This window comes from Adelges cooleyi, unplaced genomic scaffold (genome assembly GCF_023614345.1).
Source record: "Adelges cooleyi isolate 19-005CV unplaced genomic scaffold, UGA_ACOO_1.1 ACOO_flye_CR_arks_rails_tigmint_CR_PRNA_23, whole genome shotgun sequence".
Taxonomy (NCBI): domain Eukaryota; kingdom Metazoa; phylum Arthropoda; class Insecta; order Hemiptera; family Adelgidae; genus Adelges; species Adelges cooleyi.
The window spans coordinates 4,111,023-4,129,971 of record NW_026095893.1 but is presented as its reverse complement, the minus strand read 5'-3'; the positions used below and the strand labels follow the sequence as shown (position 1 = coordinate 4,129,971).

Sequence of the window (18,949 nt, the reverse complement as noted above, 5' to 3'; positions counted from 1 at the left end):
TGGCTCCATCTTTATTTGCCCGTAGGAAATAGATTTTGTTCTGACAAACTACGAAAACAGTCGCCCCATCTAGCGAACGTGTTTGGCCGGAAGGATGCTCTGTTTAAGGAGTAATCATACTAGCGAGACTAGCAGATGGCGGTATCCGTTTACTGTCGAGTCCTGCCAACCACCGGGGTAGCGCACGCGCCTTTGACACCCTCAGACCACGTTGGTCCTTTGGCCATCGGCCGTTAGCGATCTGGCGAACAGTTCGTGTGTCACGCGCTGCGTCCGACGGTTCCACTGGGTCTTATACCGTTCAGCCGAAAAAAAAAATTGCAAACATTTAACGATATTTTTATTTTCGCTTTTTTAATCGTTGCCATTAGATCATATTCGTTAAGGAACGCACGGCGCGGACCATTATCGTAGTTCCATTTTCGCGTGTTCGGTAAACGAATATTTCGTTCATCTACCGCAGTTCCCGGACATATTTTTCAGGTAAGAAAACAACCGTTTGTTTTTTTTTATAAAAACAAAACAATATTGTGTAAAAATTAAATTTTAAACGGTCGTACCACGCCGCTTTTTATCGTATCTGTGCTGTATAAAGTCTATTACCAACCAGCTAGCGTTAGAATGAAATATATATATATATTCACTACCTGGATCTTACCGTGCACTCTTAATAATACGCAGTATAATGGCGTTAAAATAGTTTTAAAAAAGCGGGAAAGCTTAAAAAAAAAGTGGGGGGGGGGGGGGGTTCTAAAGCCGGTGTGTGCTCTGGAACGACGCCAAGGAAATCGCTAACACAAAAGGACACGTGAAAAGTTTTTAAAGGAAGTATTGGCACGGGACGCCCGTTTCTTGAAACTGGAACGATAAGATTGTTTTCGAGAAGTAATTTTTTTTTACCTTCTTGCTTTCGTTACGCTTAAAACTTAATAACAAAAATAACGACTTAGTAATAAAAATACCGGAGGAGAAAAAACCGGACACATTGAAACAACTTAAAAAAAAAAATTATTGTTATGTATATTCAATTGTGTACTTTATGATCCATATAGCCGCTAACTCAGCTATATGGTTTTATAATTTATATATATATATATATATATATTTTACATTTAAATGTAATCTAGGTAGAACTGACCAACGAAAATTATGTATAAAAACGTTTAAAAAATTGTGTTATGATAATTGTATATAATAATAATAAATAATGTATATTTCTTTAATATGACTTTTGATGTTAGGTAAAAAAAAATTTGCTTAATATGTAAAATCAACAAGCTCATTTTAAAATAACTTTTAAATTTTAAGCTCTATGTTTTTTTAAGTAATTGCTTTTAAAAAATGTCCTATTTTTTCCTTTATTCATAATCTTCTAATAAGTAAAAGTAATAGATACAGAAGTTTTTAAAACGATAAAATTATGTTGGTCATTTTCTACCAAGCGCTCTACTAACTGTTACACAAAATGTGTTTATTATATTCGAAGTGGTAACAATAACTATTTAAAACTGAAGACTTGAACAAAAATTGAAGATTTAGAACATGTTTGGAACCTATTAAAATGGTTGAGAGATGGCTTTTGAAACATTAGTGGGGTATTAACCTACTGTACACGCTTAACATATTTCTGGATAATGCTGGATTCAGCTGGGATCATTACAAATGTCTTGTGGTTAACAATAAATATAGTAGCCTTGGAGTGTTTGCATTAAACCTCTTTAATTGTTTGGTACTGCGCATAATATCACTAAAATGTATCAACTTCTAGAACTTTAGTTTAGCTAATAACAATGAAAATAATATTGATAATTATTTTTGCTCTCTTCTTCTCGAATCTCTATCAATCGTCCTTGCTTTGTTTAAACACGAAATCTTCGGTCATAGGTCTACATTTATCTCTTAATTCGTCTATGGTAATCTCACTAACTTCTTTTATTTTACTAATTAATTTCAACGTATTGTCCAAATTCAATTTTTTTTTCTTATACAAATATAATATATTTTATTATTTGACGCATTCAACTTTTGAAAACCAATAGTTGGCATGTGTCATGGTATACTAAGATGGATTATCATTAATTTCAAATATATTTACATTTATATCTTATACAGAACGAGATTGAATAAATCATGTATCTTCAAAATCAGGCTTTTATGATGAATCTATGTTTTTGGAAAGTATCGATGGAAGAAACCATAATGAAAAGATAGTTATAGCTTATAATGTAACGTTACAAAGAAACGCGTATTATTCAAATCATAATACATACATAGTATAAATTTTAAAACTAGATGCCGAATGGAAATGTTCCATACAATGATATTATACCAACTCGATAATAGTTTAATGTAGATCGATCGTCTATTAGATGGAAAAAAATAATGATTCAAATAAATTGTATTGATATTCTTTAGTATAACTGATCTATCAACTTTTAATTAGGTAACATAATATGTAAACAACGTTTTAAACTCTTAAAATTATTTCTTATGAACTGTTGCTTAATGTTGTAAGTAATAACATCTTAGGTCACTTATAGCATGTTAATAATCAATATAGTTTTTGGTTAGCCAGTTAAATAAATGCATTAATTTAGTTATAAAAAAACATCAGTATTTCACTATAAAAATAAAAACACTATAAAGAGAATATAGAGAGAGGGAGAAAAAATGTACCCAAATTAATATTGTATTATATTTCATTTAAGAACACTTAAATATTAAATGTGGGTTAAATGTAGACTCTAATAAAATGTAATGTTATTTGTTTTATTATTGTAAACATGTTATCGGTATTTTGCAAAGCAATTAGTTTTAAGATTGAAGCTGATTGATTAAATCGTCAGATTCTAAAAAGCCCTTAGTTGATGACTTATTATTAAAAAAAGTATATGTTATAATGATGTTTACTCAAGTCCTACAACCGTTTTGTTAAAAATGATTGTTTTTAGTCATTGTTTTATGTAATGACAATGATAGGGTATTCAACGCTATATTGTACATTTTTTCATCATTTGAATGAAGCTTTTTGATTCGGGTTAAAATTGTTCACAATTAGTACTCATAAGAAAAATTATCCTTAAAACGTTCTTTTTCAAATAGTTAAGAAGATAAAAAATACATTTTAAATAAAATGTGAAAAAAAGCCTAAAATAAAATATATCTGAAATATTTTTAATACAATTTTTTTTATACAATTTTAAGGTATATTGTTTACCACTCATTTTTATTTTTATTATTTTTTTCAGTTATAACATGCAGTTTTAAAATATTGATGCTGATATAGTATCTATTTTACCCCAAATTTTACGGTCTAGAACGTTTTGGGATAAAACATTGAAAAAAATTCAGTAAAGATTATTATAGCCCTATAAAACATAATATATCAGAAATGTCTGATTTATAATGTTAAATTGTGTACTATTTTATGTGGAATAGTGAATACTCCATAATAATATACTTTATATATTTTTTTTTGTTCCCCTAAGTATTAGTCAGATCACGTATTTAATGTACCTACGTTTTAAGTCTTTTTAAAAGTGTCACAGTAGAAAATAACGTGCAGTTGGTTTAGGCCCTAAGGAATTTTTTTTTCCTATCTTGAGTGCATTTGTACATATTATTGGTACGCGTCTCGACAGTTGAGAAAATTACTATCCTGGAAATGTACTGTCAATGGTGGCGTTCTACAATACCAACTGCAGGAGTGCACAACTTAACGGGCATAATACTTAGCTCGAGGTATTTCATTTTGACTGTGACGTGGAATACAAAGAGACTTTTTTTTGTTTACGATCAAAACGATCAGGCGCAAGTAGTTCTACAAAATACTATCTAGGAGTTAGGACCGCTTTATGTTCAGCATAACAAGTATATACTTGCGCTTATAATTGAATTACCTTGCAATAGTATCATAATACTATATTGTGTGTTAAAAATATGGTTAGAGAAGTAATTGTCGAGTTAATGTTTAATAATATACTGACACTGTAGTTCAGAAATGTTGTCCCATTCGTTCAATAATTTGTACAGAAAATATTAAACTATATTAAGCTCATAAAAACACGTTAGTCGTTAGAGCTAATCGCTGTTAGCAAAATTGAATGGTAAACACTATACAAATCAATAGATTTTGTTAAACTATTATTATATTATTTTTATCTATTTGTTTTTATTCATTGAATCATATATATCTATAATAATTAATGCTGCTTGCTATTGTTTAAACAGCTGAGTGGCATACAATTTTATACTTTCTATAACTAAAATGTATGTTGTTATATATTATATAATAACACTATTACTGTGTTTATTTATAAGTAAATAAACGCAGTAAAATTTGATAGGATGTTTACTATAATATAGTGTACGCATTAGATAAGCTTTCAGATGTTGTTTTAGTTTTGAAGCATTTTTTTTTGTACATAAAGCCGTTTCTTTTAACTTATAAATACATTTTACACAGGAAACGTCTGGCATCAAAAATGTCTCAGATTCTAAATTTCCTAAGGGCCCCCACCCCCTAAAAAAAATGTTAGTATTAAAACAATAATAAATAATTATTGAATTAGTACTTTTCGTGTTTTTCTTTAATTATATTAATTGGGGTGTATTAGGTCTGGTAGTAATAAAATAATATTGACTGTACTGAAATATTTAGTTTGAGTTTTTGTCTTATTACACGCGTGAGTTCGACTGTCTTCGTCGTAAATTTATATGTTGTCCATCAAACTATTTGTATGTACTTTGCAAGCCTTTTTTTCGATAAAAACGTGCACTAGGTATTTTTTTTTTATCTTGGCTATTCCTACCATTTACTACGTTTTGTTCTATGAAAATTATTTTTTTCGATTGTCTTGCAATTATATATATTTTTAATGCATACAGGTGTTAGACGCTCATTCTTCAATTCTAACCAGACCTGCTATTATGATCATCGTGTCCGCCCTTCCGTCATCAAACACCTATAAGAATAACATAGAATATGGCAAGTACCTTTAACCTCGAGTACACGTGTTTCCCAACATCCGTGGCCTTTTTGCCACTTTTCTCTCTCCGCCCGCCGGTGTTGGTCCTGTTCCAACATTATTCGGATCAAGCCCCTATTTTCGTTCTCGGTCACGTCTCGTTTTCACAATACTATTTCCCATTACGCCATTATCCCCCGTTTGTGTCAAGCTCTAAAAAGCTCAATGTGTAACAATCATTACAGAGTACACACGCACAAGGTGTAATCCCACTTGTAAGCTTCTAAGACGTATGGAACGCGTGTGAGTGTTCCTTCTCGTTACCAAACCGTTCGTTTTCTAGTTTATTTACACAACACTACACCGCCGTCGTTTCTGCAGCTTCAGTGGTAAATACCAGCACAACCCTGGTTACCCCTCGTTTCACGCTTTGTCACTACCAACGCACATATAATACTGTTTAATGCGGGTGCATCAAAAGGTGGGCCTGTGTGTATTTGTGTGCATCCACTCACCTCTATTTGTTTTGTAATCTACTCGTCCTCTTCTGGCTCTTTCATTTATGTATAATGTAAACGCATTCCCTGTCTAACACACTCCAATGTAATATTGGATTAAAACCTGCCCCCTAAATTATCATTATCTCTGTCTGCACACTTTAATTCTACTAGCGCGTGGCACCAGAAAGTAGGCAAACAATGCGACCATAATCTGGTGTTTGACTCTTGTACATCATATTTGCAATCTTTGCTATAACAAATAAATAAAATAAATAAATAATAAAATAAGAGTTTAACAAATATTTGAATACATGTTAATACGATTAACATATATCAGTAAATTAACATTTGTTTTCAATACTACATATTATTTTAACTATCAGGCTATATGAGTTATTGAGTTTGGGATATTATTTTCTTAAAAAACTTTACCTTGCAAGTTGAATTTTAAAAAGATTTTGATATATTTCTCAACGAAAAAACGAAACAAGTAACTTTTTTAGGTAATTTTAATCAAAGTTTTCTGTAAGTGGTCACGAGTAACTGGAATACACATTGTAGTTTTCAGCATTACGTTCTTATACAGAACACCATATTTTCAAAAGTTTGGTGATGTTTAGTTTGTGTAGTGCAGGCTTTAAAAAAACATTACAGTTCAAACTCAAGATGAGTTGAAAAATAATTTATAGCTTTTTGTTTGAGTTATTGTTAAACATGATTTCCTCTTTTTCTCAATACAATACATAACGCGCTGGGTTTTTATTTAATTAAAAGTTCCACAGTGAGAATAACAACTTCTCTGTTTCTCGTTAAGCTAAATGCTCTTTTAACGAATTTCCTACATTTGTCTTTGTTTCAACTGTCAGTTTTTAACGCGACCACTTCTAGTTATATGTAAAAATTTTAAATGGTTAACCTAAATAAAAACACATCACAGTATATTGTAACTGTATAATATAGTTGTCAATAAACTAAATATAATGTATGATAAAATTATATTTATTTTCTAATCAGTGATATAAAGCAAATATTTTTAAATGAAAACAACCACAAAAAGTGCTTTTGTAAATATAAATTATTGAATATGTTTCCAGCTAGTTCCCATTAATTATCATTGTCAGTATTATCTTACATGTCATTAGCTGATTTGCTCTTAATTTTCCTTATTTCTCCTTATCAATTGCCATTATTGTCATTATCACCTCTCATAGGATTTCCGCCCTTATCTATCAACATCCTTATCACTCTAATACCTTTCATCAGCTAATTTCTCCAATCTACATATGTCTTCTTATTTCCTCTAGTTCTGCCTTACCGTATACCGATTTGTTAGTTTTCGACACGAATATTGTTTGAACATTATAGTATTAGAAAAATGTTTACAAATCGTCGCGGATACTGCAACAGCGCGTATCTCAAAATTTGGCCAAATGAGATTATTACCAAAATTGATAAATCACGTGCCGCCGAAAATATTTTGATAATGGTGTTTTTTTATCAGACTTATAGTTGCACTGTAAATCATAAAAATGATAACACAGCTTATATCAAAACCTATACATTTAAACAACTTATTTTGCTTCTCCTGAAAATCCTTGGAATTGAGATACGCGCTGTTGCAGTATCAGCGATGAAATATAACGCTATATTATGACTGTTTTCGTTATTGTATTATATTATAGTTATATCATTATTTTACATTGCCGATCTGAAAATAATAAGATTTGCATCGAAGTACGTTTACCGAAAAAACTAAGTGTTTGTTTAATATCTTTACATTGTATATTTTAGCAGTAGAAAACCTCTCGAATCAAAATTGAATGTAAGTATGCTGTAATATTTGTATTTGTCTTGAACTTTATAAAAGAAAAAAAACGAGTCGAAATATAATATTTTATCCGAAAATAACGTTTTTAACATGAAAACAATACTTTACGTGCACACTTCGGGTACAACAAGCAAGATATACTTAGTTATTACATACTTGTACTATAATATTGGTGTTTAACTTTAGTAAGTATAGCCATAGGCTTTAATGGCTCGCGGTCCATAAAGTCAAACGCATCCGTGCAAAATATTAATCAATATAATATTATGCACGAATAATAATTAACGGTGTACTATGTTTTGATAATAACACAGTAACAGTTTGGGTAAGTGCTCGTTATATTGCTTGAGCATAATACAGCTATAAGTGGGGCCGCGCATTGTAACCGGGTTATTAAGTACTATTCTTTTATTATTATTATTATGGACTGTTTATATAGAACGTCGCTTCGTTTGGCTCCCTCTAAATGTCACCCGAATAACACAAATGACACGTAACCTTATACAATGACTGCAATAAAGTAGTGGAAAGTACAAATATAAAAGTTTTTGCAGAAATGTATCCGTACTGTGTCAGTATTAGGCGCCAAAAATTAAATGAAGATGGATGATAAATCTGATAATGGCGACGCACATAATATATAGGTTACACGTCAAAACCTACAGATGAAACTAATATGGTGTAATCTATAATAGTAACCACCAGTTTTAGCTTTAAACGGAAGATGGTTTTCATTACATAAACTGATATTTTACCCTTTTTCATTTTCGACTTATGTGCCACGTCCTGTTTAACACAACTGTCTATGTGTACAAAAATTAATAAATAAAAACTCTCGTCTTGTGTTTTCAAGCATCAATACAAATATTTATGTCTCTCTTGAACTATTTTTTAACTACAGACAAGAAATTAAAATAGTTATAAAAAATAGTATAGTAAGACACTATATCTATAGAAGTCTGCGGTGGCTAGACAAATACTCGTCACTTGTTATAGAGGTTGTCATTATAATATTTCCTATCTAAGAATTTACCTGGTACGTTTATGATGATTACTTTTAAACGCAACTGTCATCAAAGTTGAAAGTTCTTGTCAATAACAGAGAGCAATCTTAGCGTGTCACTTTAATGTATTACCTAATAGCATCCCAAGATGGTTAATTTATTCTCTTTATTTCTCTTAATTTTAAAATTGTTTAGCTCTCACAACTGAACCAGTATACCAAGTTTTACGGCTTAATTAAATTTCAAAATACAAACACTCGCCAAAAAAAAAAAATACCGGTTAATATTTAAAAATCTAAAGTTCATAGGGTTGTAATACGTCTTAAGGGTACGGGGTTATTTTTTTGAAAAATATATCAAATTGGGTTCAATTAATAACTATAAAGTATAAGCCGGAACCATTTAAAAATGTCTAATATATTCTAAGATTGACTGATCATAGTTAACCAATCACCCTATATAGTCGAAGGTAATTGTGTTCAACAAAATAAATTTGTTTTTTATTGTCTAATTATATTCATCAATTATAAGAGTTTATTCACTGTGAGAAAATGTTAATGTCGTTCAACCTATCCAAATACTATGAATATTTTATCGATGTAAATTGTATTGTAAGTTGTAGAATCATTTAAATTGCCAACTTTTTTAATAAACAATAACTGTCCTTAATTGCATTTTGAGTTTATATGCATTGTAATACTAAACTAAGACAAACAAAAGCCTAGGCCATTGTTAAACATTTATTTATAATTGATTTGGTTATGAGTTTTTTGTTTCATACTATTTTATTTTACACGTTCTGGCTAACGTTGGGGCCTCGAGACGATTGATACCATATGGTCCATGTGTCTCGACAAATAATCATTATTTATTCTATTTTTACTGAAACCTAAAAATACGCCTAGAAATAAAATAAATATTAAAAAACGATCAATCCCGGGTAACTGAATTGTGTAATATTAGTTTTTATTTTTCGTACCGCTTTTTTAGATACACCGGATGGTTTGGGTAATTTTTTTTATCTGAAGTTCTATATATATATATTAGATAATATACTAAAAAAACAATGTTGCCATTCCTTTTTGTCGCCACAGAGATTTCATTAAACAATTTAAAAACTTCTCTTTTTTGTTTCTTCTGGCATTTATAAAATTCAAAATTAACTACCACACTTTCCGCTGTCCGGGAAGTATCAAGTTAAAAGAAAAAACACCAAGAAAAGTTATCCTTTATGTAGCACTGATCTGGATAAATGACGTTTCCTTTTTCTCTTTCTCACGTTATTTTTCCAACTGCAATGCGTCATTAAAATAATGGATTTTTTATTATTTTTGTTTCTGACTTTTTATTTTATCATTATTTGTTTGGTCTTTTTTAAACAATTTTTCTTTACCCAGAGAATTGCGATGTTCCTCTTTTTATCTCTATCTCTGAAGAAATGTAAACGCGCTTAAATCAACAATAAGGTGTACAATATAATATTATATTATACTACATTCACTTATTTTCCATTCTTCTCCAACATGTCATTTTTATCCAAATGGCTTTTCTTTTTTTTACTTTCCAACGTTTCCATTGTCACTTCTAATAATTTACATAATTATTATTTTGTGTTTTATCTCCAAAGAAATATGATACTTACAAGGCTACCCTATTTTGCAGCTAATATAGTATTGTAGGATTATTTTTTCCATGATAAAAAAAACTATACATTATTTAATGTATCAAAAAATACACATTACTTCACTTATTTCAGTAAACAACACTAAAATATTAACGCTAAAATATCAATTTTAGCGTTAAAATGTATGAAACAAAATAGAGGTAGTTAATACCTTCTAAGCTTCGCATCGAAGTTAAAAATATTTTATTGAAAATTTATGAAATTTTATAAAAATTCCTATAATTCTTTTAATTTAAAATAATTGTCAAAGTAGGTTTTATCAAGTTTAGGTAAGGCATCAAATATAAATAACACAAATAACATTTCTATTCCACTAATCACATAAAGAAATAAATTAATGAAACATTATTTGAATATGTAATTATAAAACAATTTAAATACGATTTTTGTTGGGGTATACTTACAACACTCACAGCTCTAATATTTGTTAAAATAAAAATGTTTTTGAGTTACTTTATCATATATAAGGTATTAAAATAGTTTTGATTTTAAATTATCGAATAAAAAAATACTTTTTTATTATTTTGTTATTGAATTGATTTCAGCATGAGTACTTATAGATTGTCAATGATTTTAGTTGTTATGCGTTATTTTATTAAATTTTGTTCAACTTTGTACTTATCCTAAATTGTTTTTAATAAAAAAACTACTTCTCTTCTATACGTAGTCAAGTGAACAAATATATTGTTTTTTTTATATATATATATATTATAATAATATATTTTGTAATAGGATTTGTGTTCTTCGTGGTGTTATTTTGCTAGTCCAGCGGAATACAGTTTTCTTTTGTATTGAACACACGTGTGTTCTATGTATATTACTTATATGTTCGAACCACATAAAAAAACTAGAGTCCTTCGGGCCGACGGGCTGTAACCCTTTTTAAATAAAAACCACATTCTCTGCGGTGCATACAATTTCAAGTATTTGTTTTTTGCCACACGTTACTATACTATACACTGTATAGAGGGGAAGAACAATCGATTTCCAAATGATTATAGGGGTTGTTGCTCTATGTTACAAAACCCAATAAAATAATATTCTAATGTAAGTAAAGAATATTCGTACTATGCACGGGTCTCGTTATTGATATTAATATCAACGTTGTTAATAAAAACAATTTTTTCTAGATTTAACGGTAAAAGTTTTTAAAAAAAAAACCAAACAAATATTTTCTCAGCAAAGTGAAATGTAAACACAAACAACGGTATTTAACTTTTATAGTATAAGTAGGTACAATAAGTCATATTGATATTATATAATTACTAATTTAACACAATCTCATTGGTGTCAGTGCGCTAAAGGCTTATTCTATAAAATAATAATCAATATACATTTTTATGAGTAGGTAACGTGTGTTATACATTTGTGCATTGCTGTTAGCGTAATGATGTTATTTTATTCGAAAATGACGATACGATGGTATATTAATTAGTGTTTTATTGATCAAACACCATTGGGGTGTGCAAAGGAGTTAGGTAGTACAATTTTCATAAAATTACCATTATTCAACGTCCCAGTTTAAAACTCTGACAAATCAAAATTACAAAAGAAACATATTATTTTATGCAAATTCAGATATTTGTAAATAGTTTTTTTTTTAAAATAAATGTTAGTTTCAGTTGTCAAAGTTGAAATATTTTATGTATAATAATAATTTAAGTCAACTTACAATTAGAATAATAATTGTATACATTCTTTTTAAATTGGTGCAATTTTTTTTTATACATTTCGAGTTGTTCTGGATTGAACTTGGGCCTTAGTCGGTATGCCCATAGAGTAATTCTATGTAAAATGTTGGCAAATGCAATCAACGAGTTTACTATTCATTAAAATAATGAAATATTATAATGATGTAATAACGTAATGGTATTGGCTAAGTGTTATAATATATTTTATAAGTTTATACAAAAGTTTTTCATTTTTTTCTGTAACAATTTGTAAATTCATGGTTTGGTAATAATTCGTTATAGGAGAAATCGAACGTATATTTACTTGTGGAAATTATATTTATTATTAAACATTTGTTATTGTTTATCAACTTATTTCCAATATTTATTAATTTGTTTTACTTTTAATGTTGCACACCAGTTACTGGCAAATTATTACGTTTTCTTTAACAATTTATCATAATTTCACTGTAAATAAAATTTAATGATAATAATTCTATAATGATAATAGTAGCTCGTTAAACAAATAGATTGAGTTTTCTTTGGTAATTTGAATTTTAGTTTGGTCTTAACAAACAGTAAATCATAAATCATAATAAGTCATATAATACTTATATTAAACATAAGTATAATTATACGTATAATTTGCCATGACAAATATTTTACACTTATTATTTGCGTTTTAAAAGTAAATAAAATTACCATTAATTGTAAGCCACAGTTCTTAATTGTAAAAAAATGACCGATAAAAATGTATGCAAGAACTAGAAAAATCACGTTGTTAATAAAATTATAATTAAAGTAAACTCAAGCATCAATCGATTTAAATTGTGTTAGATTTTTATTTTTAAGTATACAATAAAAGATTACTTTTATAAAAAAAAATGTAATTGAATTAAGTTATTTGAAATTGCGGTTTTTCCTATCATAATTAAAAGTAAAGTGTATTTTAATTCGAAATTAATTAATTTATAAAAATGACAGCTGCCGATCAGTTAAGATAAATCTAATATCGGCTAAACGTTGTGAAGTGTGGTTTGTAATACAAAATTCTGAAAATTAAGGCGAAATATTTTTAATATTTTCATTGGAAGCATTTAAAATCAGATATCTTTAAAACAATTAACGGTACAGACGTTTTTGTATTTAAATATGGTACTTATTCTGTTACACTTTTTTTTTAATTGTTTTGTAGCTACATTTTGGGTATAGGTAATATACCCATAAATAATTTGACAAGATTCCAATGGCTTAAAAATAACTTGTAATTGAATCTGAAATATCTTTTTTACATTATTCTAACCAAATCCTCTTTTGTCACAAAACTCCAACCGCCATCATTTCTTTAGGTATTCACTCCACTTTATTATCTGTCATAACTAATTATTATACTCGTAACTCCACAAATTTACATTAACATTCTTATTTCAACTACTGCCATTTTTATTTCATCTCATTTATTTAAAGCTCAAAACTCACGTATACTATTGCTGACCACCGCAGATTTATACAATTTTCATTTCGCTCGACGTGACCCCTTTATTGTCTTATAACATCTTCTTTAGTTTCTTAATTTTCTTTATAACTGATCCCAAATACTTACATTTCTCTACTCTATTTACCACTATAATTCTCTAAACATAACATGTTCTCAGTCAAATTTATTCCTCGCCAATGAACTTATCAAAGGTTTAGTGCACAAGTAACATTTTTGGCTAAAATGAGTTAATGAATGTATAAAAATCTCCATTTATTTTGTATTTTCAAATGTTATAATATGTACATTGTACGCAGTTAATATTTATTTCTATAGATGGAGTTTTATGAAATGAGCACTAGAGATTATATTAGAATGTAAACTTACAAATTCCCTTAATAAACATTCTGTAAAATGACACACACCACACTTGTGCTCTAAACCATCAAAATACTCTATGGAATCTGTTCTATATCAACCTTTTTTTAGTACATTTTTTCTCTCGTTTTTTGTTCAGATGCATTATAATTTTAATCCTAACACTTCTGTCGGAGGAATTTAATTGGACGAAGATACTAAATTAGGGTTAAAAAATAAATGTCATCCTAATACTATAGAGTCAATAATTACTTCACGCCCCATATGATATATTTATCAAACGTAGGGTTGTGTTTAAATTATAGTAATCGAACAGTTCGAATATTCTATTTGTAATATACATAATTTGTATAAGTCCTGATATTCGAATAACTCGAATATTAATTATGTCAACTATTCAAATTCATTATGCCCATCTCTGTTCGAATTCTCATTGTAATTATTACTTACCTTCTTGGCGTTACCATTTTTTTAACTCTGACAATAAGTGTGTTACCAAAGTATTTCGTACCGAAAAGTTATGGTTAAAACACTTTCAGTGTTTAAAAATGTAGCGTTTCTTTTTATTTCCGGATCACTGAGTATTGCAAACGTAATTAGGCGCACTTGTAATTGAAAACGGGGGATTCAATGCGGATACCAATATTTGGATAGAACGAAGGGGTCCCGACCGGTAAGATTATTACCGGAACAGAAGAGGAAATGGACGCCGAATAACACTGAAAAAGTTGTTTATTAAAACGTCCATCCCCTTATTTCACACCCTCCCCCTGAGACTTTGTCACGGATGAGCTCGTGCCGATATACACGAGGTAAATAGCCCGACCAAGACGTTTCATAGAGCGTGGAAATAAGAGAACCGTAGCCTGGGGATGGAGTTAGGCCTTGTGTATCATCAGGAGCATTTATCCTGTCTTATTCGTGATCTTTTTTCGACGGATTTACTCAAGTCGTACAGCCGTTGCCAGATAACATGGCGCTGCGGCGAATATCAGTAAGTATATCCTAAACTAGTTTTTTACTAATTAAATTTGTAGAAAAAAATCGTAATAAAAAAATAAATCTACCAAAGAATATTTAGTTTCAAACTATTAATATATATAATAACTATAATATAGCACCAGGTTTTTAATTTTAACTGGACAAAATTCAATCTTCGCTCAATTTTTTAAATATCCAAAATAAATAACATACTATTTTATAGTATCTAAGAATCAAGGTTATTGTATAATATAAACAGGGTACAAAATGAATGTATTCTTGGTTGACTTTTGTACAAATTTTGTATAAATACCATTGATCTCATATCAGCACATGATTGAATAATCGCAGACAATTGCTTTTTTCTTTTATTTAGGATAATATAATAATTACTATTGGTATGATATTTTTATTTTACAATTTTTTTTTCATTAATTTTAAGTTAAAACAATTTTACTGTATTTTTAAATTAAACGGACCTTATGTTTTTAGTTACTCATAATTATTTTTACGGACTACACACACCTTATAGTTGAACTTTTCAGCTTTAAGAAGAAAAAAAAAAGTTTGCGGTGGTTAGCTCGTGTATTTTTTTTTAAATTTTTAATATTTTAATATTTTTGTACAACGTGACACACAGTGGTAGGAAAAAATAAAGCGAGAATAAAAAGTTTTTCAAAAAATACCACCCTAAATAAGGAGCAGATTTTAAAATTTATATCAAAATTGGATTCAGCACCCCAAAATTATATAAATTGATATGCAACATAATAATTTGTACAAAACATAACCACTCTTTTAACTCTGAAAATTGGGATAACTAGAAATATTGATGTTATTTTTAAATTAGTGACCCTAAAAACATATGTCAATGTACAAAATATTTTACCCCCCTTTACTCTCTGAGTAAGGGATAAATTCTAAAATGTATTTCAATTTTGAACTAAGCGACCCCAAAAACATTAAGTACGACCTTTTTTATAATTTATTAGGCAAAAATAGGCAATTTTTGACTGTACACTATTATTCAACGTGATAATAAAATACTGTCATGATAAAATAACAAAGCACGATAGTTAAAAACGTATTTTCACCATCATTACACACGTGCCCCAGACTTGGAACAAAAATAATAAATATGGAATAATCAATATTGTTTTTGTTGAATTATTATTTTCATCTATATATATTTGTTGTTTCCTCCAAGTCATGGACACAATTCCTGCGCCGTGTTATCTAGCTGGCATGTTGTTTTGTCTTGGTCGGCATTAGGATTTGGAAATTGCAATAAACATATAATATAATAGTATACAAATCTATAATGTATCGGTGCAATCAATAAAAAATAATTTCGCTCTTTGTTTGTACGCTTTGTTTTTTATGTTTACACTCAGACAGAGGCGGTTTTCACGCAGACCGCACACTTTGAATCGTGCCCAACTGCCAAAGGCGGAAATATCTACAGAATACTATGTCGTACACACTGTACTGTTCACTACACTGCGTCCTTTTTTATAAGTAACATAAAAAACGAACAAACAAGATCGGCATGGTATTAGTCTTTTCTAGGTAAAAGTCCAAAGTGCACTAGTTTTATTGGAGGCGGGCAGTTCCTCGCCGCAGTCGTAAGCTGCTATTATTATTATTATTATTATTTATTGATTTTGATTATGTCAAGCAATCGGCAGAACGATAATATTGAAATCGGAATGTTCAGTGTTGTAATAATAAATTTAAAAAAATACAACCAATAAAATACCATATCCCCGACCGGTTGATTTTAGCACGGCCAGAAGCTTAACTTCGAAACGCTGTCGATTACTGTTTGTATTAGCTATATATACATAAAATATAACCCTATTCACTGTTCCAAAAATGTATTTTAACGGAATGAATAGTGTTTTGAATTTAATTTCTCTGGGATTATTTTTTTGTATAAATTGTTAAGAAATCTTTTTAAAATGTATTCAAACTTATAAACCCATCGATTTGGTTTTTAGTAAATGTTACAATACTATAAGATACTCGTATATAATGGTCTCAGTACGTGGTTAAAACATTTTAAAATTGTATATTAACAAAGTGAGTTTTTAATTTAAATGTTTTTTTTTATAATTGAAAACTTTTATGGTATTTATCGATTTAAAAATATCTTCCATTTTTGTGAGTCAGCGTATAAAACCTATAAGTTCTGAGGAATCGCTTACTTCAAACTTCTAAAATATCGAATTCAAGAAAAAAAGATTTTGTTTTAAAATTATTTAATATATTTTCTATATTTCACTTTAAAATATAAGAAAAAATTAATATTAAACTGAAAAACATGATTTAATAGAATTTATTATAATATAGAATTCGGTTTGTCAAAATAATCTAAACTGTTAATACATGAATAATTGTTGGGGGTAAAATCATAACAAGAAACTTATTAATTATCAACTTTCAGTTATTATTGTTCTGTAGTTAATAGTTATAACAACGCCGCGGACACTTGATTGCCAGCTGGGGTTTAGAATCTTCAATGTTTTATTTGATAAGTGAAACGTTAATTAATGTGGACATCAGCTACATTCAAAGTACGCAGATAATATTTTACGGTTCTGTCAATGAAAATAAGTTGAAATGATGACTTAACAGGATTTTTTTCGAGAAATTGTGAATAAAAGTGCTATAATGGATACCTATTATAGCCTTATCACTTTGCGTACAAAAATTGAAAGCCAAATATTAAAATTTTTATTGCTAGACACCATGCTGACTACGTTAAACACATACAATTTTATACTATCAAACGTCCAAATTATGAGAAAAAAATGAATGTATAATACAATTTACATTAAAAAAAAATAATAACAGTTGCATTTATAATTATTGTAGTTAAATATATTTTTAACGAATATTAATTATTATTGATATTTAAACACTAATGCGTTGCTGGAAGTCATTATAAATACAACCGTTTATTATGTTAGCTCAATCCTGTCCGTGAATAATCCATTACTTAAATCAATTTATTAAGTTTCGAACTCAATAATAGTTATAATTATCCATGACGCGTCACCACGCCAAGCATAATACACATTCTCATACAATTAGTTTAATAGCCTAACATTTTTAAATTATATAGTATATATGTTCTATATTATATTATAATATAAATATGTGCAGTAGCTTATTGTCTTAACAGATTTTAGGATCTTGTCCCTTTCTCTCTCTCTCTCTCAGATCAGTATCAGATTTGTGTCTTTTTGACATGACCATTATCTATGATAGAAGTATTACATTGGAGTCTGTCAAGTTACATGATATATATACAGGGTGATCCACTTATCGTGAACCACTCTATATCTCATAGGGTTTAATAAGAAATTAAAATTTCCTCTTGCCCTAAACTTGAAACTTCAAAAATAGTTATCCGAAACTGGTTATCTAAAAATATTGTGAAAAATTGAGATCACATTGCATAAAAACAATATGAAAAAAAAAATGAAATTACTTATTATTAAACCCTATGAGATATTGAGTGGTTCACGATAAATGGATCACCTGTGTACATACACAGTTTACATCATTTTTTATACTATCATTGCAATCCATTGTCCGAGTCGAGCGGTATGACCATTCTAAATCACGTGCCCCATGTCGAATTACGAACCGAGGATAAGCTGTGTTCCTGACTATAATAATATTACAGATACATATATTTCAGTTTGACTTTATAAGCCTGACTAGAAAACCCACGGTCTATGTTTTCTGGGCTGCGCCGTCCCTCAGCCGTCCTTACCTCGAGCAGCCTCGTTCATATTATTATGCCGGGTAAAAATAATGCCAATGCTCGTTTTACGACTTCTACCCTTTCCGTTATGGCTGCGGTCATGATACATATTATATTATATTATATAACGGAGATGGCGGCACGGTTAGGTTTCAGTGGAGATGTAGTACTCCTGTGCATTTGAAAAGTAAGATATATATATATGTATATAATAATAATAATATAGAGAAACTAAGGTGAACTTTTCTAACCCGTTCGTTTATACCCTGTAAGAGTAAGCCTGTATTATATATTATTTATATGCAATGTTATATACATTATATTATGTGTTCGCTTGTATTATTATTATTATTATTATTACATGTTATGCTCAACTGATGAAGTTTTCCGGTCCGGTTAAGCCTACGACTCGGCATTAGCTCGCGCATCGCATTTTATGTACAAAAAAAAAAAAATTAAAAATATAAATAAACAATACAGGGATGCCTCCGGGGATAAAATTTAATTTGCACAATGCATCTGAAGGATTATACACTGTAACATTACTGAAACCCAACCGACCGTCAAATAAAACCGATTTCCGAGCGAGTGTTCACTCGGATATCGAACAAAGGTTTATTTCATGGATTAATTTCACGGATTTATTCTCAAAATCGGTGACCAAAAACAATGTATCATACTTGTG

At 29.2% G+C, this 18,949-nt stretch overlaps 1 protein-coding gene across 2 annotated transcripts in view; it reads left to right on the top strand.

Moving 5' to 3' along the window:
- The first annotated feature begins 257 nt into the window (after positions 1–257).
- The window catches only part of LOC126836248 (discoidin domain-containing receptor 2), a 162,359-nt gene continuing 143,667 nt past the window's right edge, over positions 258–18,949 (top strand). For both annotated transcript variants that reach the window (XM_050569489.1, XM_050569488.1), the window contains exon 1: positions 258–483. The gene's annotated coding sequence lies outside the window, so the exon portion shown is untranslated. The remainder of the gene's footprint in view (positions 484–18,949) is intronic.